The sequence below is a fragment of the Monodon monoceros genome, unplaced genomic scaffold (assembly GCF_005190385.1).
Source record: "Monodon monoceros isolate NGI ecotype Baffin Bay Population unplaced genomic scaffold, NGI_Narwhal_1 Super_Scaffold_6, whole genome shotgun sequence".
Taxonomy (NCBI): domain Eukaryota; kingdom Metazoa; phylum Chordata; class Mammalia; order Artiodactyla; family Monodontidae; genus Monodon; species Monodon monoceros.
In genome coordinates, this window is record NW_021703783.1 from 88,205,524 (window position 1) to 88,222,231 (window position 16,708).

The following is a 16,708-nucleotide window of genomic DNA, read 5'->3' on the forward strand; positions in this document are numbered from 1 at the left end:
CCCCTCCACTTCCGCCTCCTCCTCCTCTGTCTTCCTCTTCCTCCTCCTCCTCCCTCCCTCCACCTCCTCCTCCTTCTTTTTCCTCCTCCTCTCCTTTTTCTTCTTCTTCTTTCCCTCATAATTTGTTTATAAACCACTTTTTTTACTATATTTATAAGTCTGCTTTGGCTGCCATCACAAAATATCATAGACTAGGTGACTTAAACAACTGAAATTTATTTTCTCACTCTTCTGGAGGCTCAAAGTCCCAGATCAATATTCTGGCTAATTCACTTTCTGGTGAGGGCTCTCCTCCTGCCTTGAAGACAACTGCCTTCTCACTGAGTCATAACCTCTTCTCTGGGTGAGTGGATAAACAATCTCTCTTCCTCTTCTTGGAAGCCACCAATCTTACTGTATTAGGCTCCCACCCTTATGACCTCATTCAACCCTAATTACCTCCTAAAAGCCCTAACTCCTAATACAGTCACATTGGAGGATTAGGGCTTTAACATGAGAAACTGGGTGGGGGGAGTCACAATTCAGTCCATAGCATAAACCCTGAAATGTTGGCCAGCAAAGAAAGACTCAATCATTTTTAGTACAATTTGATTGAACGGTAGTCCACCCTCCACTTCCATTCCATTCATATGATCTCCTCCTATCTCTCAGTTAAACATACTACTACTTTGATGCCATTCTTGACCTTTGCCCACCTCTCTCTTGTTGAACATGGATGTAGTAATTTTCCTAGAATCTAAGAGTCTAGGATGCTCAGTGTGAGTGGATTCGCCTGGGCAGACACAAAGAGAAAATGAGATGTATGGCTCAGTCTCCACTGTGCTGAACAGAGAAGGCACAGGAAATTCAAGCAGTTCTGGGACCCCACAGAAACCCAGGGGACAAGCTCTGGACTCAAGGGTTGACAAGGGTTTTAGTCACTTACACCTTCAATGGGCAAGGGGGCCCAGTGAAGACCTGGGTTAACATCCAAGTCAAGATGGATAGGAGTTCCCTCATTTCATCTTATCCATTGCTTCTCTGGAGGTGGGGAGGGGGGCCGGGGAGAATCCAGAATGAAGACTCAGAAGATACCCCTGCAAACGCCATTTCTGCATGTACAGGTTGCTTGACCTTGAGCAAGTTCCCTGAGCTCTTGGACTGTCATCTGCACCTAGCACTGGGGCCTGGCTCCTAATCGCCCTCAATCACTCTTCAATGACTGTGCAAATCAGCCTGACGCTAAAGGCCGCCCTTAGGCAGAGCTCGGCACACAGGCCAGCGGGAAAGCCGTGACAAGCAGGAGGGACACGCTGTGTCTCTGGAGAGGAAGGAGGCACAGGCGCCCTACCCACCGTTTGTCCGGGGTTTTCCAGGAGGTCTGCATTTCCCCGCAGATACACACCTACATGCCGTGCCATGTAAAGACACAGAATACGAACTGGGATCGTACTGAAAATAGTTCACAACTGGTACAGTCAGAATGGACGCCACCTGTAAACCAGTGTGTACCAGCCACGTATTCAGGCACTGCCTACGAACTATAAATACCACCCCTCGTAGGGATGGCAACACGCTGTGGCCATCAGAATGCAAACGCATGGCCTTTGAAGGAAGACACACCCTCTTCTCCACTGTAGACCCTCACCTCACTTACTACCAAGCGATGTTAGAAATATCCCTTCCCTCCATGAGTTTCAAGTTCCTCATCTGTAAAATGGGTAGAGGAGTACCTTGCAGGGTTGAAGTCAGTATTGGACATCGTAAATAGAGAGCACCTGTTTGGGTCAGTTTTCCCAGAAACAGGCTCTGGGGCAGGGATTGGGGGTCATGTGTTTTAGTAAAGAGAAACCAGATGGGGGTGGAGGGGAGCAGGGCAGAGAGGGGAAGGGGTTATGAGGGTGCGATTTCAGGAGTCCCAGCCTTGGCCTGATCCTCTGGGGAACTTTGGGGTGTAAATAACACCTCAGACTTGGACGATGTTTGTCTGGGGACAGAGAAGCTGGGTGTTTTACACCCTCACTAGTCAACTCCTGGCTACAAGCTGCTGGGAGCGGGGGTGAGGTAGACTCCCAGGCAGGTCCACTTTCCCGGTGGTCAAGAAGGCTCCAGCATCCAAGGGCAGAGTCCTCTGAAGGTGGCAGGGGCAGGTGAGAGCTGTAGCAACAAAGCACACAGTGGCTGGGGATGGGCACACAGAAAGATGAAAGGGATCCGAGGGGACGGGGCCAGGTGCCAGCACTGCCCACTACACTACCTTGCACTGTTTTGAGGGAATCAAGTTAAAAAGCATCAATATATATCAGAGGTTTTTTTTCATCTTCTCACCTAGGGGTGTAATCATACTGATAACCACTTACATGGCTCTGTGTGCCAGGCACTGTTCTAAGTATATTAACTTATTTAGTTCTCACCCTCAACCCATTATTATCCCCATTTTAAACATGTGAAGACTGGGGCATAAAGAGGGTAAATAACTTGCCCAAGGTCACGCCACTAGTAAGTGGCAGGAAGGGTATTTATGCCCAGAAAATGCATCCAGAGTCCTTTGCTTAAACATCATGCTACACTGAGTTTGGCCAAGTCCCTGCTTTCTCACGCTCTGTTCAACACAGGGGCTGCCAGCCACACGTGACTCTAAAAAACTAGTTAAAATGTTAAAATGACATAAAATTTAAAATGCTGTCCCTTGGTCACACTAGTCACATCTCAAGCGCTCAAGAGCTCCAAGCAACCAGTGGCTACAGAATCAGATAATGCACACACAGGACATTTCCAACAGCGAGCTCCACCACACAGCACTAGAGAGAATAGGATCCTGGAGAAAGGGAATACAGGGGATACGACCCCAGGATCTGAAATAAGAGAGAAGTGGCTCCAACCACAGCTTTGGCACTATTAGCTATGTCATGCTGGGCAAGCCTCAGTTTCATGACCCTTTGAAAAAGGCGTAGCATCTCCCTCTCCTGTGCTTATTGTGAGAATAAAATGAACATAACACACTCACACCATGTCTGGCTAAAAGTAATCACTGAATAGACCCTATTAGCTATTTTTACACCTGTTACTTCTACTTATTACTGTTATTGTTACTGTTACTACAGAGCTGGGTGGACCCACCTAAGATCTCACACCACATCCCAGATGGAGAAATTGAGGCACCAAGCAGGAATCTAGCATGAGGGCAGCAAAGCCAGGACCAGACTCTAACTCTCTCGATTCCCTACACAGTCATCTTTCCACCGGTTTGTGCTATAAAACAATTCCACAGCCATTTTAGCTCTTCAACTTCAGGCTTTGTCTATTGGGTTTAAATATTCCGTCTCTGACCAACCGTGAAACCATGGAAACGGAATGGCAAATTGAAAAGGCAGCAAACAAATTAGCTTGCAAAGCCCCACAAATTATATAATCGTTCCAGTATTTAAGCTGCAGATATTCTCTGCATTTTGGCCAGGGCCTTTCTCAGTTGCTTTTGTAAACCTGCACTTGTGTGTCCCATGATCCGCATCAGCCCACACAATATTGTGACCAAAATCTACACCCGTGCTAAGCCCCCTAGATTCAGAGCCAAACTCCAAGGGGTAAAACTTCCATCTACCCGGTGCGGTACCCCTACCCTCCCATCCTCTGCAGAAAGGCCAAACTGCATAAGCAGGTTTCTAGTTCTGCCGTCTCCTTCCTAACGGAAGCTCCAAGAATAAACAAATAGGAGTGGTGTCCTGTGGGTGGAAAAAAAAGGAGAATTGTTTGGAGTGGACCAAAAGGGAAATTATAATGAAAACTTAACCAGAAGCATGAGAAGCATCTGTGGTAGGTTGTAATAATGGCTCAATTCCTCACCCTTCATGGTACCCACACCTTTTGCCATTTAACTGGGTAGTAGTGCTTCCCATATGCTAAAGCACAATTCCATGGCCCTGTGGGACTTTCTTTGGCCAAGGGAATGTTAGCAAATGTGATGCAGAGTCTTGAAATGCCCTTGTGTGATTGCTGCCTTTTGTGCCTCTGCTGTGACCATGAGAACATGCCTGCTCACCCAGGAAGAAACAGAAGAGAGTCTGTTGGACCAGAGCTGCCTCAGCTTAGCTAACCCAGATGAGCGTAGATTCAAGCAGAGCACCCATTACTCCCACCCCTGCTGATCCACAGAAGTATGAGCAAGTCCAGCTGGGATCAACAGGAAACCCTTCTTAGGCCAGCCAATTGATAACCAATCACAGAGGCGTGAGCTGTCATAATAAATGATTGTTTCTCAAGCCATGAATATGGGGGTGATTTGTTACAGAGCAACAGCTAGCTGATACAGCATTCTTGAGTCCTCTCTCCCTCACCTCCCATATCCAATCCATCAGCAAGCTCTAAATAAGTCTACCCACTTCGCTTATAATTCTATAGACACCAACTTAGTCCATTTCAACATCATTTCTCTTGTAGACTACTACCATTGCCTATTCACTGGTTCTCTCACCAGTACTCTTGCCTGCCTCCAATTCAGTTTCTACACACTTTTCCCAAAGCAAAATTGGATTATGTCTCCCTAGACATAGGGTAGGAATAAATCATCTTAGAATAAAACCCCAGCTACTAACACTAAGGATCCAGCCCCTGTTGACCTCTCCCACTTCTGCTCATATCACTCCCCCTGAAGTCAGACCAATCTTCTTTTTTGTTTCTGGAACATGCCAAACTCTCTCCCACCTGGAGGTCTTCACACACACTGTTCCTTCTGCCTGAAATGCCTTTCCCCCTACTCTCAGCATGGCTGACTCTTTCTCTTCCTGGAATCTCATCTTAAACTTTACTTCCCTGCCCATAGTCCTAAAGGAAAGCTTCTTCTGTTTTCTCCATCTCAAAGTAGTTATATCTTTCTGTTTTAGAATTATTGGAACTGGCTGTTGTTTTATTTATTTGTCTGCTTACTTTATTCATTTGCCCAAAAATTGCTTACTGAACTCCTATTATGTGTCAGATTTTGTTCTAGGTGTTGGGGAGATAGCAGTAAAGAAGACAGACCAGGTCCCCACCCTCATGAAGGTTTCCTTCTAGTGAGGGAGACAGACAATGAACAGGTAATAAACACACACACCTTATCCTCCCTGGGTGCCTGGTCAACAGACTAAACAGGAGAGACTACGTAGATTTTAATCATTTGACTTGTTGGAATTGGCTACGAGTGACATAGTGGGAGAGATAGGTATAAACTGACCCCAGAAGTTCTGGGTCAATCTTTTCTCTGCATGATTCAGTGTCATCCTCTGTGATCTTATGCTCATTCTGCTGGACGGTTCTTCTCATTCCCCTCCTCCTTCCCAGCCTTGAGTTATCCATCTTCGCTGTTGTTTACTCCAGCTGCACAGGGCTTTTCTTGTTACTGTTCGAGTGGGCCCCAAGACCCAAGCCACTGAGTTGTGAGAGATGAGTCCAGTCCAGCTGCCACTGTACCTTCTACCCCATCCTACCACCCCCAACCCGTGTTCTGGGCTCACGTCCCCCTTGTGTTCATCAGAAAGCAGACCTCTGCTGGGCTGCAAACTCCCTCTTATTTTGTCTATTTCTCCAGACAGTGATGATGATTTATACCAGTTCCAGTGGATTCCCTAACTTCCCACATAATATTTCTTCTCACAAAACTTGCTAATGTTCCCTTCTCCGATGTCATAAATTTACCTTCTGGTAAATACTACTGCACTCAAGATAGATAATGTAATTTTCAATCGTGATAAGTGAGATGGAGAAAATAGAGCAGGGAAGAAAACACAGCTGACTGGGTTGGGTGGATTTTCCAGCACGTGCTCAATAAGTATCTGTGAATTAATAAATTGACAAAATTATTAATTTGCTATGAATACACTGAGGGGCCTGCAGCTTTCCTCCTGCTCCCCAGATAGCCTCCCCTACCTCTCCATTTTCTTTCTTCTCCTGGGAGTTGGACTGAATTAACTGGGTGATTCTTCCTCCAGATGTGGTCTGGGTTCAGATCCAAAATATTAGGGTACAGACTAAGCTGTTGTAATAAAGAAACCCCAAACTGTAGCTGATTAAATAAAATAACACTTTACTTCTTTCTTTCCTAACAATCAAAGATGAGTCCAAGCTGACAGGACAGCTCTGTTCCACAAAGTTGCAGGAGGGCCCAGGTTCCTCCCATATTCCTGCCACAGCAGGCCCTAGTATGCCACCTTCCCCTCCATGAACATGGGTGGGTCATTATCTTGCCCATGCTTTGGTTCACAGGAAGTAGGAAGTAAGCACTTTGTTTTTAAAGAAATGCCAGGTAGGTTACACATTCCATTGATGAGAATTTAATCAGATGACTGCAACGGGGAGCAAGGGAGCTTGGGAAATGTTATCTATAGCTGGGGGCCAAGTGCTCAGGTGAAAGTTAGGGATGTGGTACTTTTAACAGAAAGGAGGGGAGAATGGACACTGGGGGGCAGTGACAGTCCTAGCCACACCCAAACCTTTCCGAGGACCAAAACTTGGCAAAGCGCCCTTGATTCTACTGGTCCTTATCTCTTAAATGACTGGTTTCTTCTTCATCATCTATCAGACTCCTACTCTTCCTATAAATCCCAGCTCAAATGATCCCATCACCGTTCAGCCATTCAGAGTCATTTGTGCTGAGGGCTGTGGAGGCAGGACTGAGCCCCTGCCCTTTGAAGAACTCACCATGAGCTTCTATAGGTAAAGCACTAGCACTGTGCCTGGCACTTGCTACTCAGTAAATGACTACGAATAATGCTTCCTCAATACATGCTAACCACTGTCATCACTGCTATAGTTCTTATTTTTATTCTTTTCCCAAGGTTTTCCTGGGAACTGGCCACATGGTATACAGTGGAACAATCACAGGCTTGGGAGCCAGTAAACCTGTTGTTGAATCCTGGACCCACCACTTTCTTACTGTGTGAGCATGGCTGTGGCTTAATCTCTCTTAGACTCAGTTTCCTCATCTGGTAAATGGGGACAATCGTGGTTCTACCTTATAGGGTTGATGTATTTATTAAATTACATGATCTAAGTAAAGTGTTTTGTACGATGCCTGCAAAAAGTATTTCAATAAATAGTGGTTTTTGTTATGTTGCTATCATCCTCATCATCAGGGAGGGATAATCATGTGTACCCATCAGGCATGAATTTAGCTACAGAAGAGCAGAACCTCATAACCAAGGCACCAAAATATAGGAGTTTATTTGGCTCCCAAATCAAGGAGCCCAGGGGTAGGCAATGGAGTGGAGGCTCGTGAATGCCTCAGGGACTCGGGCTACTCCTCTCTCCTCTTTGCCATCACTAGGGGGTTGAGTTTCCTCCTTATATGTGTCCCTCCTGGCCACCAAATGAAAGCTTTACCTCTAATGACATGTGCATATTCCAAACAGGAAGTGAGAAAAAGAGGCTTACCGATCAAGTGTATTTTTACTTAGGAAAATTAAAGCTTTCTTGGATGGCTCATCCCACAGACCTCCCTGAGGTTTTAATGGCCAAAACTGTGCCATATGATTGCCCCTAAGTGTCAGGTAGCTGGGGAAAGGGGGCTGCAGATGGGGGTTGTCTCAGCCACCAACCAAGAGTGACATGGTAATGGGTTGAATGGTGTTCCCACAAAACATATATTCAAGTCCTAACTTTTTGGTACCTGTGAATGTGAGCTTATTTGAAAATAGAGGCTTTGCAGATGTAATTCGTAGAGATGAGATCATACTGGTATAGTATGACCTATTACATTAAAAGATGAGACCCATTAATGGCCCCTGAATCCAGTATGACCTGTGTCCATGTAAGAGGAAAAGAGACAAGGGAAAAGACAGCCATGTGACAATGACGGCAGAGACTGGAGTGATGCTGCCACAAGCCAAGGAATGCCAAGAGTCAGCAGAAACTGGAAGAAACAAGGAAGGATCCTCCCCTAGAGACTCTGAAGGGAGCCTGACCCTACTGACAGCTTGATTTCCAACGTCTAACCTCCAGAGCTGTGAGAGAATAAATGACTGTTTTAAGCCACCCAGTTTGCGGTGTTTGTTACAGAAGCCCTAGGAAACCTAGTGATGCTGCCACACCACATAAATAAATGAATGCATCATAAGTGTTAAGAGCTAAAATTGAGGGTTGGGTTAAACAGACTCAACTGCTTATTCATTCATTAAGCAGACTCAACTCATTCATTCATTCCAGCCTGACCTGGGTGGCTTGCCCAAGCTATTGTTGCAGCCCTCTGAGCGCCAAGGGTGGGTCAGAGGGGTACAGCAGACTCAGCGACCCCCTAATCTTCTTGATGACTCTGGTCCTCGGAGTCTCCAGGGCCCATTGCTCAAGAGCAGGTTTTCTTGACCACATGTCAAGTGGTTGCCTGTACACTCCTTAAGTCAACACTGAGAGAAGACTCAGCCCCAAGTGGCCTCTGTGCCTGCATCCAGCTGTACCAGTGGGTAAGGGGCTGGTGATGGGTAAATGTGACCCAGGACCATGCAGCTGCAGAAATCACCTATGAGAATCTGCTGAGGCAACAAGTCTGGTAAACACGTGCTAAGAGCGGATGCAGGGAAAGTCAACCCATAGGACAGGTGGGACAAAAGGCACATTTTTAGGCAAGTAGGTAGACTCAAACCCTGGGTTATTGTGATTTATCAGAATGTCTCCCCTGCTCTGAAAAATCTCTTTGATGTCAAACAGTGCTTCTGCCCTAAGATGGACCCCTTCTCCTATATTTTTTAAAGTTTATTGAGCAAGTATTATGCATCATGCCCCATGCATGATTATACTTCTGTCTCACTACAAAAGGAAAAAGTGGGAAGGATTTTTATAGACAGAGGAACTGAGGAAATTGCCTAAGTCTGCACAGTCAGCTAATGGCAAAGCTTGGACTCAAATCCAGATCCATCTGGTTCTGATTCATGTCCTTTCCCATTAAAACAATTCTGCCAACCTGGAAACCGTGCTTTATGAGCTCAGGAAACCAGTTTCTTTATTTAACCTCGCAGAATTCAAATAAGGTAGTTCCACCATATTTCACAAATATATATATATATATTGATCTTCTCACACTTAAGCTTGTTTCCCATAATCTTTCTTTAAAATATCATACATCTTCTGACCTGTGTGGACAATAGACAAACAAATGAACAAACAGAAATGTGTTTTTCTAGAAACTGAAAAAAACTGACTGTGATGTCTTTAAGATTCTTTGTATATTATTTTTCTATTGAAGAATAGTTAGTTTATAATACTGTGTTAGTTTCAGGTGTCAGGATTCTTTACTTTTTTTTTTTTAGGTTTAAAGACCAACATACACATAATAGAGTCAGATTTTAATCTTATCATACTATCAGCAATATCACTTCTAGTTTGATTTCTAGAAGAAAACACATCTGTGTGTCACAGCATTCCATACAGAAGTAAATGTTTGCAAGTACTCCAACCCCTGAATAAATTGGAGAGTTCAGAGAATCCTGGGTTCAAATCCCAGCTCCCCTGTGTCAAGTGAAAAACCAATCTGGACTTAAGGTGAGAGAGACTTTACTCAAAAAGACTACTGCAGTAGGAAGAATTCTTTGACTTCAGGATCTTCAAGCATCTCAAAATCCAAAAGAAAAAGCCTTTCTTTTGTGGGAGGTGTGCAGTGTGATGAGCTGGGTGGAACTCTGGGGAAGGCTGGCAAGCATAACAGGATATCTCTTTGTAGCCAGCCTTTTGGAAGAGTTGTTCTGCACCTTGGTTCCTGCTTAAAACTTGGGGACCAGCCAAAGTTTAAGAGCTTGTAGGAAGGAGGTAAGCTTGACTAAAGTTTGGTCAAGCCAAGCCCATGGGTAACTGGGAGCACTTGGTCACCACTTATGAGCTGTGTGACCTTCGGCAAGTCACTTTTCTGCTCTTAGATTTGGTTTCCTTGTTTTCAAAATATGGGCAATATCTGATGCATACCTCACAGCATAGTGAGGATTAGATGAAACACTTTGCGGGGGACCTTGGATCTCTATTCTCCCAGGGCGTAGAAGGGCACCCAACAATAATATGGTAAGTCCCTGCCACATTAGCTGCTATCCTGATACACCCCCACCAAGAGGGCTGCAAGAGGCAACCTGCACTGATGTTGGTAAAGTGCTTCTGAAGCTGCAAAGTGAGAGGGAGGCTGTTTCTACTCTCTATGCTTGAGGACCCTTCACTTCCCCGCAATGACAGCATCTCCACTGCAGGACTGCTAAATGTGTTCTCAACCTCAAAGAAAATGGATTAGAAAGTTCAATAAAGAAGTAAATTCTCCTTTCTGTTATTTTTTAATGCAACTGGTTAGGGAAAATAAATACTTTTTATCAGCTAGGACATGCTTCACATACATTTTAGACTGTGATGCCAGAACAGAGCAAAATGCTCAAAGTCTGGAAAGCTTCCAGACAGTCTCAGAATAAGATCTAGAAGATGGGAATGGAGGAAGGGAAAGGAACTAGGTTGCCTGAAGAATGAGGAGTATGGCTAACCCATCTCTGTCCCCTTGCCCAGCAGAGGGTCCAGCAGATGGTAAGTGGTGAGGAATCGCTTGTCCAACTGGCCGTGAACGCCTACTATGTCAGGTACTTTACATGAAGCTGTCTCGCAGAATCTAGTTCCAAGACCTCATCCAGAGCTCTGGAGCTCTCCACAACCCAGCCCTGCTCCATCTCACCTCTTTCCCTCCCATTCTCCCTTCTGTCCCCTCAAGCCGTGCCGGTCACCTGGCCTTGCTGTTCCTGTATCAGAGCAGGGGGGCCTCCTCCCTCAGCCACTGCACTGGCTGCCCCCCCAACCTGAAATCAGCTCACTTACCTCATGTCTCTGCCCAAACATCACCTCCCCAGAAGGGCTCCTTAACTCCCATGTACAACAACAACCCTACTGTCCCTGTATCCTCTTGCCATGATTCCTTTTTGGACTTATTACCACTTGAGATGATTTTTTAAACTTGTTTTCAAGGTTCTTGTCAAGGCCTGCTGGAATGTAAGCTCCATCACGTCAATAACTTGGTCTTCATCACTTGTTCCCCATTACCCAGAAAAGCCCCTGGCACATAATAAATACTTGATAAATATAGCACTATTATCTCACTTAATCCCGCCTGGGAAGTTGGTACTGTGGTACCCATTTGACAGAGGAGGAAATGGAGGCTCAGAAAAACGAAGTCACTGGTCAAGCGTTGCACGCTAGGAAAAGGCAGCCTTGGCTCTGAACCCACACATCATCTTCCTCTGACATCTGCTGCCTCCTTGGAAGTAATGCTGTTAAACGTGACTCTGAGTTACCCACAGGCCCTAGAGGATGTGAACTCAGCCTAAGCCCTGCTGTGTGGACAGGGCTGTGAACTCCAGCTCACTCGGTGCTGACCCCGTACATAAGCCTGGCCATACATCCAGGATCTGATATCAGAAGACTCCCTTGCTAAGTGCAGGCGCATTGAGATCATCTGTCACCCTTTCTAAATTATTTATATTAAGAAACTGACGGGGGGGCTTCCCTGGTGGCGCAGTGGTTGAGAGTCCGCCTGCCGATGTAGGGGACACGGGTTCGAGCCCTGGTCGGGGAACTAAGGATCCCACATGCCGCGTGGCAGCGGCCAAAGAAAAAGAAAGAAAAGCAAAGAAACTGATAACGAGAACACTTAAGACGCCCACCATAAGAGCACTTTAAAGTGACAGTCAGTGGGGGCAGTGATCTACATGCTACCTGGTCTTTTGCTCAAATACCTGAATAGACTAGTCTCCACTAAACGTCCAGGAGTAGGTGACATGAGGGAGAGTCTTGGGCTGTGTCAGACCACGGCCAGACCCCTCAGATCCCAAGGGTGCAGCAAGGAACCTGGCAAAGGGCTCAGCTTTTTGAGCCAAATGAACATCACAGCCTCCCCTCCCGCTTACCACCTGGAACCTACATGGGGAAAAGGGTAGGACTAACCTCTCTGAGCCTCATTTTCAATTTCTTCAAAATGGGGGCTAAGAGACATAACAGTGGGACTGATATCCATGGGGTACTATGAAGAGCAAAAAATATACTGCATACAAAGTGCTTGTTACATTTCCTGGCACACAGTGTTTAATAAATGATGGTTGACACATTTCTCTTCAGTGTACCTGTTTCCTGAAACAAGCTGCCCCAGAAGTGGGGCTTTTATTAACTTTTTAACAAAGAAGATATGCAATTACAAGACCAGAGTATACTTGGTCATTCTTTGAAAAACCATTCATTGATCACCTGCCTTGTGCTCAGTTCTAAAAGAGACAGAAGACCAGACATTGAGAGACCTTCAAGATGGCGGAGGACTAAGACGTGGAGATCACCTTCCTCCCCACAAATACATCAGAAATACAACTACACGTGGAACAACTCCTACAGAACACCTACTGAACGCTGGCAGAAGACCTCAGACCTCCCAAAAGGCAAGAAACTCTCCACATACCTCGGTAGGGCAAAAGAAAAAACAGAGACAAAAGAATAGGGATGGGACCTGCACCAGTGGGAGGGAGCCGTGAAGGAGGAAAGGTTTCCACACACTAGGAAGCGCCTTCGCGGGCGGAGACTGCGGGTGGCGGCGGGGGAAGCTTCGGGGCCGCGGAGGAGAGCACAGCAACAGGGGTGCGGGGGGCAAAGCAAGGAGATTCCCGCACAGAGGATTGGTGCCGACCGGCACTCACCAGCCCGAGACGCTTGTCTGCTCACCCGCCGGGGTGGGCGGGGCTGTGAGCTGAGGCTCGGGCTTCGGTCGGATCCCAGGGAGAGGACTGGGGTTGGCTGCGTGAACACAGCCTGAAGGGGGCCAGTGCACCACGGCTAGCTGGGAGGGAGTCCAGGAAAAAGTCTGGAGCTGCCGAAGAGGCAAGAGACCACTGTTTCTGGGTGAGCCGGGAGAAGGGATTCAGAGTGCTGCTTAAAGGAGCTCCAGAGACGGGCGCGAGCTGACGCTATTAGCGCGGACCCCAGAGACGGGCATGACACGCTAAGGCTGCTGCTGCCACCACCAAGAAGCCTGTGTGCGAGCACAGGTCACCATCCACACCTCCCCTCCGGAGCCTGTGCAGCCCGCCACTGCCAGGGTCCCGTGATCCAGGGACAACTTCCCCGGGAGAACGCACGGCACGCCGCAGGCTGGTGCAACGTCACGGCGGCCTCTGCTGCTGCAGGCCCCCCCCCCCTCCCTCCCCCCCCCCCCCCCCCCCCCCCTCCCGCCCCCCCCCCCCCCCCCCCCCCGCCTGAGTGAGCCAGAGCCCCCAAATTAGCTGCTCCTTTAACCCCATCCTGTCTGGGCAAAGAACAGATGCCCTCAGGCGACCTACATGCAGAGACGGGGCCAAATCCAAAGCTGAGCCCCTGGGAGCTGTGAGAACAAAGAAGAGAAAGGGAAATCTCTCCCAGCAGCCTCAGGAGCAGCAGATTAAATCTCCACAATCAACTTGATGTGCCCTGCATCTGTGGAATACATCAATAGACAACGAGTCATCCCAAATCGAGGAGGTGGATTTTGGGAGTAACTATAGACTTGGGTTGCTTTCTGCATCTAATTTGTTTCTGCTTTTATGTTTATCTTAGTTTAGTATCGAGAGTTTATTATCATTGGTGGATTTGTTTATTGATTTAGTTGCTCTCTTCTCTTTTTTTTATATATACTTTTTTTTCCTTTTTCTCTTTTGCTGAGTGTGTATGTGTATAATTCTTTATGTGATTTTTCTGTATAGCTTTGCCTTTACCAGTTGTCCTAGGGTTCTGTCTTTCTAATTTTTGTTTGTTTGTTTTTCTTTTTTTTAATATGGTTATTAGAGTTTGTTATCATTGGTGAATTTGTTTTTTGGTTTGGTTGTGCTCTTCTTTCTTTCTTTCTTTTTTTATTACTTTTAAATTTTTTTGTTGTTAATAATTTTTTTATTTTAAAAACTTTATTTTATTTTTTTTCTTCCATTCTTTCTTTCTTTCTCCCTTTTCTTCTGAGCCATGTGGCTGACAGGGTCTTGGTGCTCTGGCCAGGTGTCAGGCCTGTGCCTCTGAGGTGGGAGAGTCAAGGTTAGGACATTGGTCCACCAGAGACCTCCCAGCTCCACATAATATCAAACAGCGGAAACTCTCCCAGAGATCTCCATCTCAACGCTAAGACACAGCTCCACTCAATGGCCAGCAAGCTACAGTGCTAGACACCGCACGTCAAAGAACTAGCAAAACAGGAACACAACCCCACCCATTAGCAGAGAGGCTGCCTGAAGTCATAATAAGGTCACAGACATCCCAAAACACAACACCAGATGTGGTCCTGCTCACCAGAAAGACAAGATCCAGCCTCATCCACCAGAGCACAGGCACCAGTCCCCTCCATTAGGAAACCTACACAACCCACTGAACCAACCTTAGTCACTGGGGGAAAACACCAAAAACAATGGGAACTACGAACCTGCAGCCTGCGTAAAGGAGACCCCGAACACAGCAAGTTAAGCAAAATGAGAAAACAGAGAAACACACAGCATATGAAGGAGCAAGGTAAACACCCACCAGACCAAACAAATGAAGAGGAAATAGGCAGTCTACCTGAAAAAGAATTCAGAGTAATGATAGTAAAGATAATCCAAAATCTTGGAAATAGAATGGAGAAAATACAAGAAACGTTTAACAAGGACTGAGAAGAACTAAAGAACAAACAAACAATGATGAACAACACAATAAATGAAATTATAAATTCTCTAGAAGGAATCAATAGCAGAATAACTGAGGCAGAAGAACGGATAAGTGACCTGGAAGATAAAACAGTGGAAATAACAACTGCAGAGCAGAATAAAGAAAAAAGAATGAAAATAATTGAGGACAGTCTCAGAGACCTCTGGGACAACATTAACACACCAACATTTGAATTATAGGGCTCCCAGAAGAAGAAGAGAAAAAGAAAAGGACTGAGAAAATATTTGAAGAGATTATAGTTGAAAATTTCCCTAATATGGGAAAGGAAATGGTCAATCAAGTCCAGGAAGCAGAGAGAGTTCCACACAGGATAAATACAAGGAGAAACACACCAAGACACATATTAATCAAACTATTAAAAATTGAATACAAAGAAAAAATATTAAAAGCAACAAGGGAAAAAGAGCAAATAGCATACAAGGGAATCCCCATAAGGTTAACAGCTGATCTTTCAGCAGAAACTCTGCAAGCCAGAAGGGAGTGGCAGGACTTATTTAAAGTGATGAAAGGGAACAGCCTACAACCAAAATTACTCTACCCAGAAAGGATCTCATTCGGATTCGACAGAGAAATTAAAACCTTTACAGACAAGCAAAAGCTAAGAGAATTCAGCACCACCAAACCAGCTTCACAACAAATGCTAAAGGAACTTCTATAAGCAGGAAACACAAGAGAAGGAAAAGACCTATAATAACAAACCCAAAACAATTAAGAAAATGGGAATAGAAACATACATATCGATAACTACCTTAAATGTAAATGGATTAAATGCTCCAACCAAAACAAATAGAGTGGCTGAATGGATAAAAAAACAAGACCCAAACATATGCTGTCTACAAGAGACCCACTTCAGACCTAGGGACACATACAGACTGGAAGTGAGGGAATGGAGAAAGATATTCCATGCAAATGGAAATCAAAAGAAAGCTGGAGTAGCAATTCTCATGTCAGACAAAAGAGATTTTAAAATAAAGACTTTTACAAGAGACAAAGAAGGATGCTACATAATGATCAAGGGATCAATCCAGGAAGAAGATATAACAATTGTAAATATTTATGCATGCAACATAGGAGCACCTCAATACATAAGGCAAATGCTAACAGCCATAAAAGGGGAAATCGACAGTAACACAATCATACTAGGGGACTTAAACACCCCAGTTTCACCAATGGAGAGATCATCCAAAATGAAAATAAATAAGGAAACACAAGCTTTAAATGATACATTAAACAAGATGGACTTAACTGATATTTATAGGACATTCCATCCAAAAACAACAGAATACACTTTCTTCTCAAATGCCCATGGAACATTCTCCAGGATAGATCATATCTTGGGTCACAAATTAAGCCTCAGTAAATTTAAGAAAATTGAAAACGTATCAAGTATCTTTTCCAACCACAACACTATGAGACTAGATATCAATTACAGGAAAAACTCTGTAAAAAATACAAACACATGGAGGCTAAACAATATACTAAATAACCAAGACATCAGTGAAGAAATCAAAGACAAAATCAAAAAATACCTAGAAACAAATGACAATGAAAACACGATGACCCAGGGCTTCCCTGCTGGCACAATGGTAAGAATCCGCCTGCCAATGAAGGGTACACGGGTTCAAGCCCTGGTCCAGGAAGATCCCACATGCTTCAGAGCAACTAAGCCCGTGAACCACAACTACTGAGCCTGTGCTCTAGAGCCCACGAACCACAACTACGGAAGCCCACGCGCCTAGAGCCTGTGCTCTGCAATAAGAGAAGCCACCCAATGAGAAGCCTGCGCACCAAAAGGAAGAGTAGCCCCCTCTTGCTGCAACTAGAGAAAAGCCCACATGCAGCAACAAAGACCCAATGCAGCCAAAACTAAAAATAAATAAATTAAAAAAAAAAAAACCACAATGACCCAAAACCTATGAGATGCAGCATTAGCAGTTCTAAGAGGGAAGTTTATAACAATACAATCCTACCTCAAGAAACAAGAAACATCGCAAATATACAATCTAACCTTACACCTAAAGCAATTAGAGAAAGAAGAAACAAAAAA